General features: G+C 48.9%; 1 protein-coding gene across 2 annotated transcripts in view; it reads left to right on the top strand.

The window, feature by feature from the left end:
- MAP1A (microtubule associated protein 1A) overlaps positions 1-15,374 on the top strand; it is a 65,305-nt gene that overhangs the window by 29,989 nt on the left and 19,942 nt on the right. The window contains exon 1 of one of the 2 annotated variants that reach the window (XM_074837717.1): positions 169-277. The exons of the other annotated variant lie outside the window; for it this stretch is intronic. The gene's annotated coding sequence lies outside the window, so the exon portion shown is untranslated. Of the gene's footprint in view, positions 1-168; positions 278-15,374 lie in introns of those variants that run through there. 2 annotated transcript variants of the gene reach the window in all.

Raw genomic sequence — 15,374 nt, forward strand, 5'->3', positions numbered from 1 at the left:
CGGCCCCGCGTCTGCGGGAGCCCGTTCCCGAGTGGGCGGCAGCCGGTCCCGCAGTCCCGCCGCTCGGGGCGGGGGCCGGGCCGCGGACGGAGCCTGCGGCGCGGAGCGGGTTAAGCCGGGCCTGCGCGCTGGGGGGGCCGGGGGCGGCTCCTCCCCCCCTGCCGTGACTCCGCAGCCGCAGCCCGGGCTGCGCCGCTGCATCCGCGGCGCTCGGGGCTCCCGGTGCTCCCGGTGCCGGCCGGCGCTCCACGGGCCGCCCGCCCCGGACAGGACGATGGTACGTGCGCGGCGGGAGCGGGCGGGGAGCGAGCGGCCCCGGTGCCGCGGGGGGTGGGCGCAGGACGGGCGGCCGGTACCGGCCGGGTCCTGGTGCCGGTGCCGTCGGTTGCCCCCAGGAAGGCCGGGCGGCCGCGGCTGTAAATCCCGGTACCGGGCAAGCCCAGCCCAGGCCCTCTCCGCCTGTCTCGGGGGCGGTTGCTGGGTCGGCGCTGCCCTTGCAGGGGGGCCCTGAGGAAATCTTTGCGGAGCGGGCTGCAGCGGGTGCGCGTTTCTTTCCCGGGAACTGGATCCTGTGGGAGCGGGGCGGGGGCGAGGGGAGAGGACCAGTGACAGGAGGGAGAGGTGGCTGCGGACGGAGCTTGGCTTTTCTTGATCTGAGGACCTCGCCCCTTCTCAGCTGCTCGTGTCCCGAGTGTAGGAACAGCGGCGGAATTCCCGAGCTGCTCAGCTGTTCACTGCGCTAGTGTAGTGGCTCAGACACGGAAGGATGTATGAAGATGGATCTGGAGAAGAATCTGGAGAAGACATTCTGCCCGTCAGGGACTTCAGGAGCCCTGCAGCGTTATGGTTTAGCCCTGAAAATGGTGTGCCACGGGAGAAGGGCGGAGGTGGCATAAGGCATCTCACAGATGCTCCCTTTGGGCAGGGCTTGGCCAAAGCCAGTATTAATGCCTGTATCACTGTTCAGCTCCCACTAATGCCAGTCAGGAGGGGGGAGGGCTGTTAAGGTGGCCTGTCATGCTGCTGATTAGATGGAAGAGAGATACAGGGCCCCTTTTGCAATTTCTCTTTCCTCTGGTGCTGCACACCCACACATGAGTAGTCTTGAAGTAGCTGAAGTCTGGCTTCGAGCTGCTCAACACTACATTCTTCCACTACAGGAAGCCAAAAAGCATCCAAATGTGCCCAGTTAGTGGGGGAGGAAAAAGGGAAGGTTCTTGTAACATGTGAGTGATGCAGCCTTTCTAGGGCAGCAGAGGAGAGGAGATGTGGCTAGGCTTGGAGCTGGTTTTCATCCTAGTAGGCTCCAGGGAGGGATTTTGTCCTTTAGAAACGAGAACAGCAAAGTGCTTTCTTTTTCCTAGCAGTGGTCCTTTGTCATCCCTTACCCTGCTGCGTTTCCCATGTAGCACAGAGGTACAAGGGGCCATCTTCCCCCTTTATGATCAGCTCTCCTGCATCACCAGTGGAACCGTGTGGCGCTGACACCTTTGCAGCCCACAGACAAGTGGGGATCTATTTTCATAGGGTATCTTTGGCATCCTTTAGTGTTGCCACCAGCAGACATCTTAGAAGTGTTAAATCATCTGTACACTAATGCTAAAATGTGTTGAAGTGTTTCAGAATAGGGCCTTTTATCTCCTGGATCCAGAGCTGGAGGAGCTGGAGCAGGGTTTGGCACGTTGCACAGACTGGGGTACATGACCAGGAATATCTGTCAGATGCTGCTGTTTTGGGTGAGAGGGAGGAGGAGAGGCAAAACCTCATTGACCAGGAAGGGAGCAATGAAAAGAAGTCAGTAGTGATGCCAACAAAAGCTTTCATAATAGAGAAAGAAGAGAGGGGGCTGAGAGTGATCAGAGTGGGACTGTCGGTGATGTAGGGAGTGGAAAAAGGAGGGAGTTGTACACATTTATCAGACAGTGAGCTGGGAGGGGAGGAGCGTGGCTGCTGCACACTCGCACACGCAGGAACACACGCGCACACACACACTGCGGCAAATTCTGCAGCTGGTGCCTGCTGGCTTATGACTGCAGAAAAAACAAGCTCCGGTTTAAACTCTCTGATCTCAGAGACGAGGCTGTTTCTATTCCAAGTAGCTCTGGTTCCACTGTGAGCAGCCCTGCAGGCTGGGCACCGTTCCAGCATGGCAGGGATTCCTCTTTCTTCTGATGGGGAGGGGGCCTTTGGCTGTACAAGGTCAGTACCCTCCCTGTCTGCTTGATGGCTCCGTGCTGGTTGGCTGCGTCCAGACTGCACGTCTGTCCTTAGGCTTTCTCCAGCAAGTAGCTATCGTGTACAGGCCAGGAACCTTTTTCTCCCTCCCCTTCTTTCCTTTCCTGCAATCTGACAAGGCCAGGCTGTCAAGTCCTCTGCCCTGCTCACATTCTGTAGACAGAGAGATGTGTAGCTTTGCAGCAGTTTCTTTCCTGACAAAACAATCCATGTGCTGTCATGTCTTCTTGCCTCGCTTCCTCGTGTCTCTGTTGTTGGCATACCCGAGTCATCCCCTCAGCAGATACGGTAGTAAATGGGTGGTGGGCTTGGGTACAGGAGCATAGTGAGCAGTAGCTAGCACAGGCCCTCTGGTGAAAGCAGGGAAGCTGTGAACAAGGGGTGCAGGGTGTCAAAGGAGTGCAGCTAGATGCCAGAGTCGGGCTGGAAGAGGGGTTCCTCAGCACGAGCTTCTATGGGACGTGGTCTTGTGCTCCTCATACGTGTTCCTCCACAGACCATCCCGGGTAGCTCCTGGGGTGGCTGCATCTCACAAAAGCAGAAGCAGCCGAGAGCCAAATAAGGGTTCAGCAGTGTATCTTTGTGAGGGGTGTCAGAGCACAGAGATCTGAGCAGGTGCAGCTTGTGGCCACGTGGCTAGCACAGCCAAGTGTGCTCTGTGCCTTGTCACAGGCTTTCCACTATGAACTGATGGGCAGCAGAGAGAGACCTCCAGGCCCTTGAAGGGAGGTGCGAGAGGCGGCCACAGAAGATGAGATTGTCTGGTGAGCACACAGGCACCTGGCAGTAGCTACCTCCAGGTGAAGGGTGCATCTGCTCGCCTGTGTGTTCACTGAGGAAAAGTACCTGGGGAAGAGAGGGAGGTGATAGAGACTATCCATCAGCCCTGTAACTGTGCAAGGGGAGGAAAGAGAGTAAGTTTTGTGTAAACGAATGCTTAGAAATTATTCTGGAGATAATTTACTGAGATGGAAAAAGAGGATTAATTTTTTTTTCCCCTCAAAAATCCTGAATTAGCTACAGGACCATGTCTTTCTGGACTCCAGCACAAGCCTTGAAGCTGTTGACAGGAAAAACTAGAGAAAGTATTGAGCTACTTTGGTTTTAACTTCTCAGTTTGTAATAGCTTTTTCTCCATCCCTAGAGGTGCTTGGTTGAGTAGTGTGAGTTCCTCTTACAAACATACGTACTTTGTGTTAGTCTGAAGTAAACACTTTCCCTTCTGCTAAAGTATTAAAAGTAACAAGTTTCTACCAGTTTTGTGAAAATTGGTGGGGCAGTAGAGGAGGGTGATCCAAATCGGTGCCTTCCCTGGGACAGTACGCATTCTCCTGCTGCCTGGGCAGCCACCGCTTACCTACCCCCAGCCCTCAGGCGGTGCACGTCTGTCTCCAAGCTCACTGCCACTTGACCAGTTGGTAGTTGTGAGTCATGAGAGGTACTGGGGGTATTGCAGTGCACCGCAGGGAATGTGGAGGGAGCCAGGATTATCACAGTGGGACAGTGCAGGGTGGACACATAAAAAGCAGTCTTTGTTATTTCTGTGCCTTGCTGTGCCTAAGCTCTGTGGCTTGTTCTTACCTTTCCTTCACACTAAAGAAATGGAAATAAATTTATGTATGTGCTGACTAGTGACTGTAGATCAGTTCTTCTCCTGTCAAGCCTTTCTCTCCAGGATCTCAAAAGTTAGTACTAATGGAACAATTAGTTGTGTGTGGAGCTGTCAGAAAATCTCTGTCCTTCCAAGGCTTTATTCACAGATGAACTTGAGCATTGGTGTCCTTGGCCAGCAGGTTTTTGGTTCTCCTGAGACAGGCTTTTAAGTCTTGCTGGACTGATCTCTCAAACGTGTAGAATAATACTGAGTCAGATTTTTTTTAATGGGGAATGCAATTTTGATTCACTTCCACCTTCCTGAAAAGCATCATCATCCCAGTTTCTGTGTTTTGAATGAAATGAGTGAGCCCTTCCTTTGCTTTTGAAAGTAAAGGCTTGGATATTTCCTTGAAGAGAACGAAGGTTGAGAATCTCAAATGGAAAGAGGCGTGTAAGTCACAGAGGGGCTAGGATTTATTAAGCATGTCGGTTATCAGTATGTCCTACTGAACAACCTGTGTGTCTGTTGGCACATATTATTGTCTTTCATGAGCCTTCTTGTGAAGCACCAAAGTCTGGCAATTTACTCGAACCCATCTCAGGGCCCTGGGTTCACAGTTTGACCAGGTATTTAAGGTTCTTTGTGTTACTGACATTCTGCAAAACAAGAAAATCTTTTGTAAATTTGTACTGATTTTTGAGATCCTGGAGAGGAAGGTGCAATAGGAGGCAAAGTCATCTAGTCACCAGTCAGGCACCAGACAGGAAATCTGTCTCCTTGTCTTTAGTGTGAAGCAAAGGTGAAAGCAAATCACAGAGCTTAGGCACAGCAAGACAGTTTCAGACCCCTCCTGTGTGAAAGGCTGAGTCTCCTCTGACTCCCTGGGAGTCAGCTAAATGCCTCAGACAGCAGAGGCTTAAGGAACGGTTGTTACTGAATATGTGCATAGAATACCTGACCTGAAACTCTTGTAGCTGTTTTAAGGTTGGACAGGAGAGGCCATTCCTGCCTCTGGGATACTGGCCATGGTAAGAAAATAGAAATACCAGCTGGCAGGACACGAGCAGCGCAAGCTGTAGCCTTAGCTCCTACCTGGAGACTTGGCCAGCAGCTGCACGGCACCACTGCAGGGGTGGACTGGCATTTGCTAGGTCTTATGCTGGCATTTGCTTTTCATGTGTTTTGGTAGTCTTGAGGAAAGTCCTTTTGGTTGTTTCTAGTGAAAAGATGAAGGCTGTAAAAGCTTAGTGCTGTTTTTTACAACATGCTATAGCTACAAATAGATTGTGCTAAAAAATCATAGCAACATAACAGGCAAGTCTGGATCGTTTGTTTCTTCTATTGACTTTCAAGTTAGGAGATTAAGTTAATTGTTTTTGCACTTGCTGTAGCTAGCCTTTATTTCACTGGGATCCAACCATCTCGCCTGTGACACTCGCTGTTCAGCTCCAGTGCCAAATTCTTAATTCAGAAGAAAACTGGATGGAGAAGGCCATTGGTATCTCTCTTTTGAATGTTGCCTGAGGAATGTCAATCTGTCAACAGGCACTCAAGGTGCTAATAGCTATCTTAGAGGAGAAGCGGGCAAGAAGCCAGTGATTACCTTCTGGTTGACTAGATTTATGTTCTGAAAAGCTCCCTAGAATAGTTTAAGAGGGGTAAGTTGCAGTACTTGGACAGAAATGCGAACACTGCCCAGGCCATATAAGAAGTAATTGACTTCAAACAAATATGACTCCTTCCCCCAGTAGGAAAACCTTGGATAGGGTGGTCCTCTGTGGCTTTGATCTGTCTGGCACCTTTTTGAAGAACCAGCTTGCAGGCTGGTAGGTATGAGCTCAATATGTGTTTTAGCCCAGTTCCTGGTTGTTAGATTTGCATGGGAGTTCTAATTGTTATGGAGTTTCTTTCTTGCTGTTGGTCTGTATTCAAAGGCAAAGACCATGGTCAAGGAAGAGGGAGACATGGGAGCTCGGAAGGGTTCTGTGCCTGCATGGCTCTGAGGGAACTGAACAAGTGAGAGGCCCTGAGACAAAAGTGCTCGTAGTGGTGGAGGCCTCTTCTATTCCTTTTCATTCTCCCAACTCAAGTCCCTCGTTCCACTGTGTAATCTGCAGGCTGAAAGGCCTGGCTAGACTGGATGGCATTAAGAAGTAGGGGCTCCTGCTACAAAGTGAGACTTCAGTGAGCTCAGCACGAGGCAGACTGTGAGAGGCAGTGGCCAAGTTGACTTTTCACTAGTATCGAGAGAAGGTGTCCCTACTCTGCTAGAAACCTCCTTAGCTTCTCCCAAATGTCTCTTTTTTTCAATGCTGAACAGGCAAGGCCTGCATTTGCTAGCAGAAGGAACAGAAGGTCTTGAATCTCTGCACTTTGAAATAGCTTTCTGTATCCCATTATTGTCACTGTACTCCATGCTGTAAATCAAATCCCAGGAATCCAGACCATGCAGAGAATCTGTCCCGTGGCAACTAGATCCAAGAGTGCAAAGTCATAACGCAGCAAAGAGCGATGTTGGCAGAGGACAGCTGCTTTTTCTCAAGGGCTCAGTCCTTCTCTGCTTTATCACCCCAGCCACACAGAGTCCACACCTGGTTTAATGTCTGTATCTTAAACAGAGATGACATTCAGCAGGTCATCTTCAAAACAAGCAGGTGAGAGGGAAAAAAAGCTACTTAGAATGAGACTGTTAACAGTATGGAATAGGAAGGAGGTTTGAGGAGTCTAAACAGATGCTAGAAATCAGAGTCAGGAGCCTCTTGCCAGAAATTTGGCATCTTAATAGGCAAACAGGAGGAAATCTCAGAATTATTTCCTTATTTGTGACAGCCACCCCCTCCTTGATACGACTAAGCTCTCTCTGCCTCAGGCAGTTTGCTTCACATTTCATATTGATCAGTTGTCCAAAAAAAAAAAAAAAAATCAAAGAGAGAAATAGGACAGATCATGAGCTGTACCTCCAAGTCAGTCAGAATCAGCATTACCCAGATACTTCAAAACTAGGAGAAACATGCAGGTTTTTTGAGTCTGTGCTATGTTCTGGTTGTAAGAACATGTATCCTGTGATGCATATTCTTATTAAAATTAAGAAATCAGAAGCTGTCCAGCTCTGCAGCTTACAGGAGTCTTCAGCCCTGGAATCTGGGAGGAGGGCGTCCGCCTCAGTGCCACCAGGAACAGTTTTGTGGGAGCCTCTGTTCAGGGGCTGGCAGCAAATCACAGCTGAAGTCCCACTGATGAGGAGAACATGAAACATTAATTTGGTTTCCAAAGGGGCCGTCTGTAAGTCTGCCAGGGGTTGGTGGAGTGAGGGCAGCAGGTAAGAGGGTATCTTAAGGTGTGTTTAGGTTTCCTTTTGTGGGTTTAGCTGGAGACCTTTAAGAAGTTACAGCTCCAGCTCCTCACAGCTGGAGATAATGACCCCGTGTAAGAGCTGTGTTCTTGATTCACATGGATGCCATGCAGTGTTTCACAGCAAAAGGGTGCAAGGCTAGCTTGAGTCAGCAAAGCTGCTGAAGGGAACAGAATCTCCTGTGACCAGTTCTGCACCTGGCAAAGGGTAGAAGTGCTCATCTTACCTGTTAGTGTAGCTCAGTGGTGGTGTAACTCCCAGTTGAGGGGCACTTAATGAACAGACAGGAGCAGTAACTTCTGGAAATAGATACAGCTGTTTCCAAAGTGAACATCTGTGTCTTCAATTAGTGGTTCTAAAATGGCTGAGCTATCAAATTGCTCTTTAGCATAAAAGTGAGACAGTATGTGCAATTAGGAAGCAATGAGATGGTTGCTATGGTTGGCACAGTATAGAAATAGAAGTTGCCTGGGAGAGGAGCTGTAGATGACATGAAAATATCACAGGGAGGAGGGGAGATAGGAAGACACAGGCAAATGGTTAGGAGGAGTATCTCCCGGGATGTGGCAAGTGCCTACAACCTCACAGTTTACAATCCCTCATTTTATGTCCTGTGGTTTCGTCTGTGACCCATTTGGTGATTGCTTGCAGACTCCTTTCCATTGCTCCACAGGACAGCACCTATCTTTGCCCTAGTCTTCCCTTACAGGGACTCAGCACTTTACTACAGCTTCTGGCCTCTCAATTTTCAGCTGTTTTTCGTATTCCCTCTAAAAATATATTTTCCCTTTGCTACTACACAGTGATTTTCTTTAGTTAAGAGAAAATCACTAAAGAAAATCTCTAAGGAGATAGAAGATTTAGCCACTGATAAATAAATAGATACTTATCTATTTTTGCAGAGTGTTTGAAGACCTAAAAATAGCAAGTATATGAAATAAATCTTTACTGTAGACTTTTTCAGACCGTGAGAGGCAGAACACTTGCTGGTGGACCACAGAGTGCTGCCTGAAGCCAATTCCTCATCGTTCTCAGCTGTTGAATCACACTAGAAAGCTAAAACTGTAGCACTTCCCTAATAATGTCTTTATTATAATAAGTAGTTACTGCAGCTGTCACGTGTTGTGAATACAAGTTGGGGGAGGAGGCTGTGGGACAGCCTTTTCTGCTGCACTCACCCAGAGTGGTGCTCTGCTCATCTCTGGAAAAGAAACAAAGAGCTGGCTGTGCCCAGAACTGCTGGGATTGCCCCGGCCCTGCAGAACTTGAATCCAACAGTTAGGCACCAGTTTGCACTGCAGTCACCCACCTAGCACTCAAAATATCTCTTAGTCTTTTCTGGGCAGTTTACGCCAAGCTCCAGCTGTAGTCCTCACCTGGTGTTTCTCCATTATCTTGCCTGAAAGTCTCGTCTCATCTGACGCAACACTACCATTAAAAAGCAAGGAGCAACAGAGTGGAAAATGTTGTGTCATTCTGGCAAACACATCCAAGGGTGTCCACCGGCCTGTTAGAGGTTGGGTTTGAATTCCTGAGCTGGAATGAACACACAGATTTAGGGCTGCACCAAAGCAAAGATGTCTCCCTAACCACAGGGCACTGCCAGCCCAAGGTTCTTTGTGTCCCCTGTTGAGATAGCTGTGACTTGCATAATTAACTAATTATTCTTTAGAGTTGTTGGGGGAGGGAGCAAAGACAGTCACTATACAGCCTGGTGTTTGGGACGCAGATGTGTGAAGGTCCCGTTCACGTCTCCGTGCTAGCGGGTGTTTCGACTGTGCACAAAAGAGACGAGCTCGGGCGGCGGGGTGGAGAGCAATCCCACTCTGTTCCTGGCAGGGCGGGAGCCACAGCCCACCCTTCTCCTGCTGCTGCACCGCGCCTTTGGGGCTCTGTCCTCCACTGGGTATAGGCCTGCAGCTGCAGGTGAGAATCTCTTGTCTTCGGAGAGCAGGAGTGGCGGTGTAGTGCTGGGCCCGGTTTTTGATTCTCGGTGGTTGCCTCTGCAGCTGCTCTGGCCGTTGGAGCCCGTGGAGTCCCCTGGGGCTGGTCGCCCTGCAGGGCCTCGTCCCCAGGCCGGAGGGCAGCAGCAGCCACGGCCGGGAGCTGCTCTGAGCAACGCTCTTCCAGTTTTCGTAATACTCCTTTAAGGCACACCAGAGTTGCCGTGTAAACAGCATGTTGATCACAGGCATGGACAATAACAAATTGGAAGGTGTTTCAAACCGTTAAGGTGAATGAAAAAATAAACCCGAGAGCCCAGAGAGCAAAGTGGTCTTGGCAAGAAAGAACAAAGATTTAAACTGAGGAAGTGCAATGACCTTATCATATCTTCTCAATCAAAAGATATGCTGAACCCAATACAGCCATTGTTGTCTGGAAAAAAAAAAGAACTGGGAGCCTGGGATTCTGTGTATGTAAATACATAGAGTATCTTGAAAATAACTTTCTCAAAGTTTTTAGGGAAAAGAAAAAGAAGTAAAAATAATCAATGGATCACTGCAAGTTTAAGAAAAAATCTTTAATTGCCTTTAGCAATAATTTTAGCTGTTACTTCTCTCTGACAAAGGTGTTATGTTGTAATCTAAAAACCTTGATTTTTTGCTTTGAAACAAAAATAAATGTTTTTCAGGGACAATTTGTTAGTAAAACAATTTACTGTTGCAGCCAACATAAGCACTACATCAGCTTTGGAATCTAATTTACAGCCTGTGGAAACTAGTGGAGACTGTGGGTCATCCTCTCTCTGGAGTCTGAGGAGCTGGCCCAGCGGCTCTCCTGGTGTTGGGGCGATCTCATTTGGCAGTGGGCTGTAACTTGGAACGTGATGGTGGCCAGCTGCTACGTTGTGAAGCTCCCAGAAGTGGAGACAGCCCGCTTCCCTAGGCCAGGGCAGAGGCAGATGCCGACATGTTCTGGACCCTGTTTATCCTCTAAAGGTCAAGCCCGAGTGAGACACGGCCCTCCACTTTCCAAGCTGTGTTTGTGGCTGTGGCAGCTGCTGCTGCTTGTGCAGGGCCAGGCCCTGTACAGGTGCTCTGCCTCTGCCAAGAGGAGATTACAGTTTTCTTTAAAATTGAATTTGCCCAGAATCTTTCCTTTCTAGAACCCACACACTGTTCACAATCTCTTCAGCCCAACCCTCTATGGAGGGGTTTCTTCTTAAATTTATTGAGGACTCTCCTCTTGAACAGTTTGAGTGCATGGACAGCAGGAAGGCTGTGTGTCAGCTTTCCTCATGCGGCTCTGTAGCACGTTCCAGTATGAACTGGTGGTGCTGTGGTCGCCCACAGATTGCCCACACTTCTGCCCACAGCTGTGCAATCACCTAAGCATGTCTCGGGGATTGGTACATCCCTCTGACCCGTTGTGACAGGTCAGGGCTGTTACTCCCGCAGTACAGCAAGGGTGCCCAGGTACAGAGGAGCTAGGAGATGTTTCGGAGATGCACAGGGCTGTAGGTAAGGAGCTGCTGAATGGTGAATTCGCAATTGCTGGCTTGTGTACTGGCTGCCAAAGCAACCTTTGTGTTTATTTTTTAATTCCCGAGCCTGTCTGACTAGCAGAGCTTCCAAATGTCCACCGGCCAGAGCTGGTCCCACCAGCTGTACGCTGTTCAGTTTGCGCGCTGAGGAAGGAGCTTCAGCAGCTGTGTGCCCTTCGGGTGCTGGGAGTAGGACGCTGCTTCCAGCGAGGGTATGTCCACGCCTCTCCCTCACTGCTGAACAGCACAGGGCTGCCTTGGTCCTGGGGAGAGGTGGGTCTATATTGTGGTAGGAGATAGGAGGGTGTATTTGCACAGACATGGTAAGAGGCAGGACCTTTCCTCCCTTTCCTGTAGTCTTCCTAATCTCTCTCCCAGGGAGCTGCAGCTTGCTGTACTCAGTACAGTCCTCAAGTGTTTGTGAATGAATGCGTTGTTTCATTTTCTCTGAATGGACACCATTTGGGGCTGGATCCTTTTTCTCCCATTGGCACTGAAGAAGCTGCAGTTGGAGACTTCACGGCCTTAGAATGAAAGAGTCAGTTACTATCTCAGTGTTATGATGTCATTTCAGAATGAAGGAAATGGCAGTCTTTCAGCTTGCACTAGCTCATGTTAATTATGCAAATACATGCACTCTGAGAACCCTCATGTTAATTATGCAAATACATGCACTCTGAGAACCCTCCTGCATGGTTTGACTGTGTTCAGAGGTGGGCTTTTTTCAATAGAGCATCAGGAAGCTCGTGTGGTGTAAGGCTCAACTCTGCTAGGATGTAGCAAAAGGTGCTGAACCATAGCGATATCTAGGATCTTTTTGTAAGAAGAGGCTTATCAGAAGTGCCACCCTGAAGAGGTATGTTCATAACATCAGATGAGAGATCGGAAAGTTAGGAAGAATTGGTTTTTAATCACTGTGGCTTGTGTGCATTGGTAACATGTCCAGACTGTGAAACTTTGGTATTTTTTATCAGCGTACTATTGGTGTTCACTTTACAGGTAGAACTTGGCCTGGTAAGCCCAAATAATCTTAGGGACAAAGGAGATGAAGGGTGTGCAAAGGACAGGGGAGGTAATGAGGAATAAAGAATGCTACCTGGGTGGGGAGAGGATTGGTCAGATAAACAGTCTGCATCCTCTCTATGGCAAGGTCCTGAGAGCTCGGCAGCCCAGACTTTACACCCTGCCCTCAGGTGTGTACAAACATTGGTAAGATCCCTCTCCCGAGCTTGCTTTTCTGGGCTAAACAGTCCCACCTCTCAGCCTTCCTTTCATCAGATGTGCCGGTCCTTTGATCACTTTTGTGGCTGTTATGTTCATTACAATTTGGTGTACCAGTCAGAGCATCATGACTGGCTTCAGCACAGTGTCTCCCTTGACAGATGACTCTTCAGGGCTCTGGCCTAGGTGACCATATTTCACAGAGAGGAGAACCTGGGTCCCACTGACCTGATACTTGGTCTCTGGTTTCAGCACAGTGGGTTGTAACCATGATTCTTCCGGTTCTGATCAACAGAATAGTAAGACCTCTGAGGTTTGATGGGCTGAAAGATTGAAGCAAATGACCAACAGCAGCTCTTGCAGCTATTCTGCCATTCCTTTGGACCAGCCCAGAATTTATTATTCAGCTACACGGGTTTTTAGGTGCTTTCAATTAGAGTGGCAAAACATACTGCAAACAAGGATTTGTACTGACAGCATGACCTCCTTTTCTGCCTCCATGGCCATCTGTCTGCTTCTAGGATCATCTCCTCCTTGGGCATCCTGTGTGTCACACAGTTACCCTAGAGCACTGTCCTTTGTTTTAGCCTGGACTGACCCCCCCATAGTCCTCTCTGCTTGACTGCTGATCACTAAAACCACAGTGTCTGGTCCTTCATTCTCTCACCCTCTATCTCTTTGTGCACGTAGACAGCCCTAGATGGGTAATTCACACCAACTCCAGAATCTACATGGCTTTGCTCATCACTTGCTGTCCTCCACCATAACCAAATCAATTCTACACTCAAAGGGCCACATAATCATAGAATATCTCAAGCTGGAAGGGACCCATAAGGATCATTGAGTCCCACTCCCTGCTCCTCACAGGACTAGCTAAAACTAAACCACATGACTACGAGCATCATCCAGACACTCCTTGAACTCTGCCAGGCTTGGTGCCGTGACCATGTCCCTGGGGAGCCTGTTCCAGGGACCAGCCACCCTCTCGGTGAAGAGCCTTTTCGTAATGTCCAGTCTGAACTTGCCCTGATGCAGCTTCATCCCATTTCCTTGTGTCCTGTTGCTGGTCACAGAGATGAGCACCTCCCCCTCCGCTGCCCCCCTTGAGGAAGCTGTAGGCTGTGTTGAGGTTCCCCCTCAGCCTTTCTAGTAAGTTATACATACTCTTAAAAAGCAAAAAACACAGACTTTTCCTCCCTCCCCACTAATGATCCATGAGTGTCCCCTACTGTTAACCCTGGGAGTTCCTCTGGCATTGCCTGGAGGAGCTGTCATTCATCACCTCTGGGGTGTTCCTGTGTAATGCCTCCCTGGTCCGTGCCTGCTGCCGTCCAGGAGCTGGCTGCCCTGAGGAAAGAGAGCGTTACGCCTGCCCTCTGTGGTCCTTCGGGATGAAGGTGGTGTTACTTCTACGCAACGGTAACTAATGTGATCTGTGTGGAGAAGGAGAATGCCCCTGTCCTCTGAAATTTTGGTGAGGTCAGAAATGAGGTGCGTTTGTGTATCAAATCTTTTCATATGTTATGCAGCAAGCACTTTGTGTGGGTAAAAGGCAACTAGTGCCATGAGTCAAAAGCTACCTAAGAGACAGAAAACAAATAATATGGTCAAGTTTCTGCAGCATCCAGAGGCAAAATACAAGGGCTTCATGGTTTCCTACTAAATATAAAGCTGATCAATACAGTAATGACGAGGAAAGTGGTTGGAATGAACATGGAGGTGGCTGAATTTGTAGATGACTCAGTTACTTATATCTAGAAAAAACTGTGAGGAACTCCTGCAACTAAATTGAACAGTCATCATGATGTTCCATTAAATTCATTGTCAAAAAATGCAAAATCAAGCACTAGAAAAATTAAACCTTCCAGACTCCTTATGAGGGCTCAGTTAATAGTGTTGTGGCAGGGCGAAATTTGGGTGTCACTGTGTACCCCTAACTGAAGATCTTTATTTGGTGCGAAGATAGTGTCAGGTTATGTTACGATGCATAAAAAAATAGGATGGGTGATAATACAGACAGTACAATAATGCTATCATGTGAATCTTCTGTGTTCCTTCTCATCTTGTATACTTCTGCTTTTACTCATCCTGATGGCCATGGCAGAACTAGAAGAGTGTCAGGGATAGGTGACAGTGGTTATGAGGGACTAAGAGAAACTCTCCACTTAAGGAACGGATGGTAAAGACTGGGGCTTTCTGCCTGGGTGGAGACATGATAGATAGAAACATTCTCTGGAAGCACACAGGCCTTGTGATGACTACAGTAATCAGAATGTGCCTGAACACACAAAGTGAAGATTCGTATGAAATGAGAAATTCAGTGCTAATGAAGTTTACTCCCACGGTTACTGGGGGAGAGGAGATTTCATTTAATGTAGCAGTTTGTGAGCATAGTTCGAGAGTGCTGAGCAGGGTCAGGGATGTGTGTTCAGAATGCACCTACCGATCCGTGGTCAGAGAGCTCTGTGCAGATGTTTGTTCCGGGCAAGTTGAAGACAGCAGTCTTCGGGAGCCTGAGAAAGATATTCCTTCTACTGGTAAATGTAATTAAGGGATTTTGCCATTTGCAGGGGTATTTCCAGGCATGCGTTTCACTGGGATGGGGCTCTAGTAAGGACAAATACCTGGCAATGACCTGAACAGCGTGCTGTCAGTCACTGTGTCTGCGATGTCCATTGCACCGCTACTCATTTCTGTTGCATGTAGTTTTTGTTAGTAAGAAGGATGCCCCAGTCTGTGTGTTTAAATCCTTTGTCTGTGCAGCTGCTTCTGCAGGCCTGGATAGAGGGAGCAGCCAGCTAAGGGCTTCTCAGAAAGATGAGCGCTTGGATTCAAAGAGGCTTTGGGATGGTGGGTGTTCCCCCAGCTGGGCAGAGCCCAGCATTTGCTCTGTCCCATACTGGGGTGCTCTGTGACTGAGCCAGCGGGCAGCGGCCAGCAGCCAGCTGTGAGCAGGGGCCGGGGCACTCGCCCTGGTGAGTTTGCAGGCTGGGTCAGGCCACTGCATTGCCCTCTCACTTGCAGTTTGCAGCTCAGCATGGAGTTTGTGTGCTGTTCTGCTTTATCTCTGCATTAAAATGAAGAACAGTTCTGGGTTTTGGCGTGCCCCATGTGTGTGGTGATTCAGTGTTTCTGGAAGTGGCCTGCCTGTCTGGCTGTGCTCCTGCATCCTTCTGAGAACCAACTGCTGCAGCTGAAGAAAGGGAATCTGCCCAACAGTGCGTCAGGAGCAAAGCTCTGGAAGGCTGCACTGCTTCACAGAGTCACAGAATCACTGAATCGTAGGTTGGAAGGGTCCTCTTGAGATTGTCTACTCCAATCCCACCTGCTCACTTGAGCAGGTTTCCCAGGGCTGTGTCCGGTTGAGTTTTGACTGTATCTGAGGATGGATACTCCACAACCTCTTTGTACAACCTGTTCCAGTGTTTGACCACCCTCACAGCAAAAAAAAAAAAAAAGTGTGTTCATGTGGGATTGCAAGTGCC

The sequence above is a fragment of the Strix aluco genome, chromosome 12 (genome assembly GCF_031877795.1).
Source record: "Strix aluco isolate bStrAlu1 chromosome 12, bStrAlu1.hap1, whole genome shotgun sequence".
In the NCBI taxonomy this organism is placed as follows: Eukaryota; Metazoa; Chordata; class Aves; order Strigiformes; family Strigidae; genus Strix; species Strix aluco.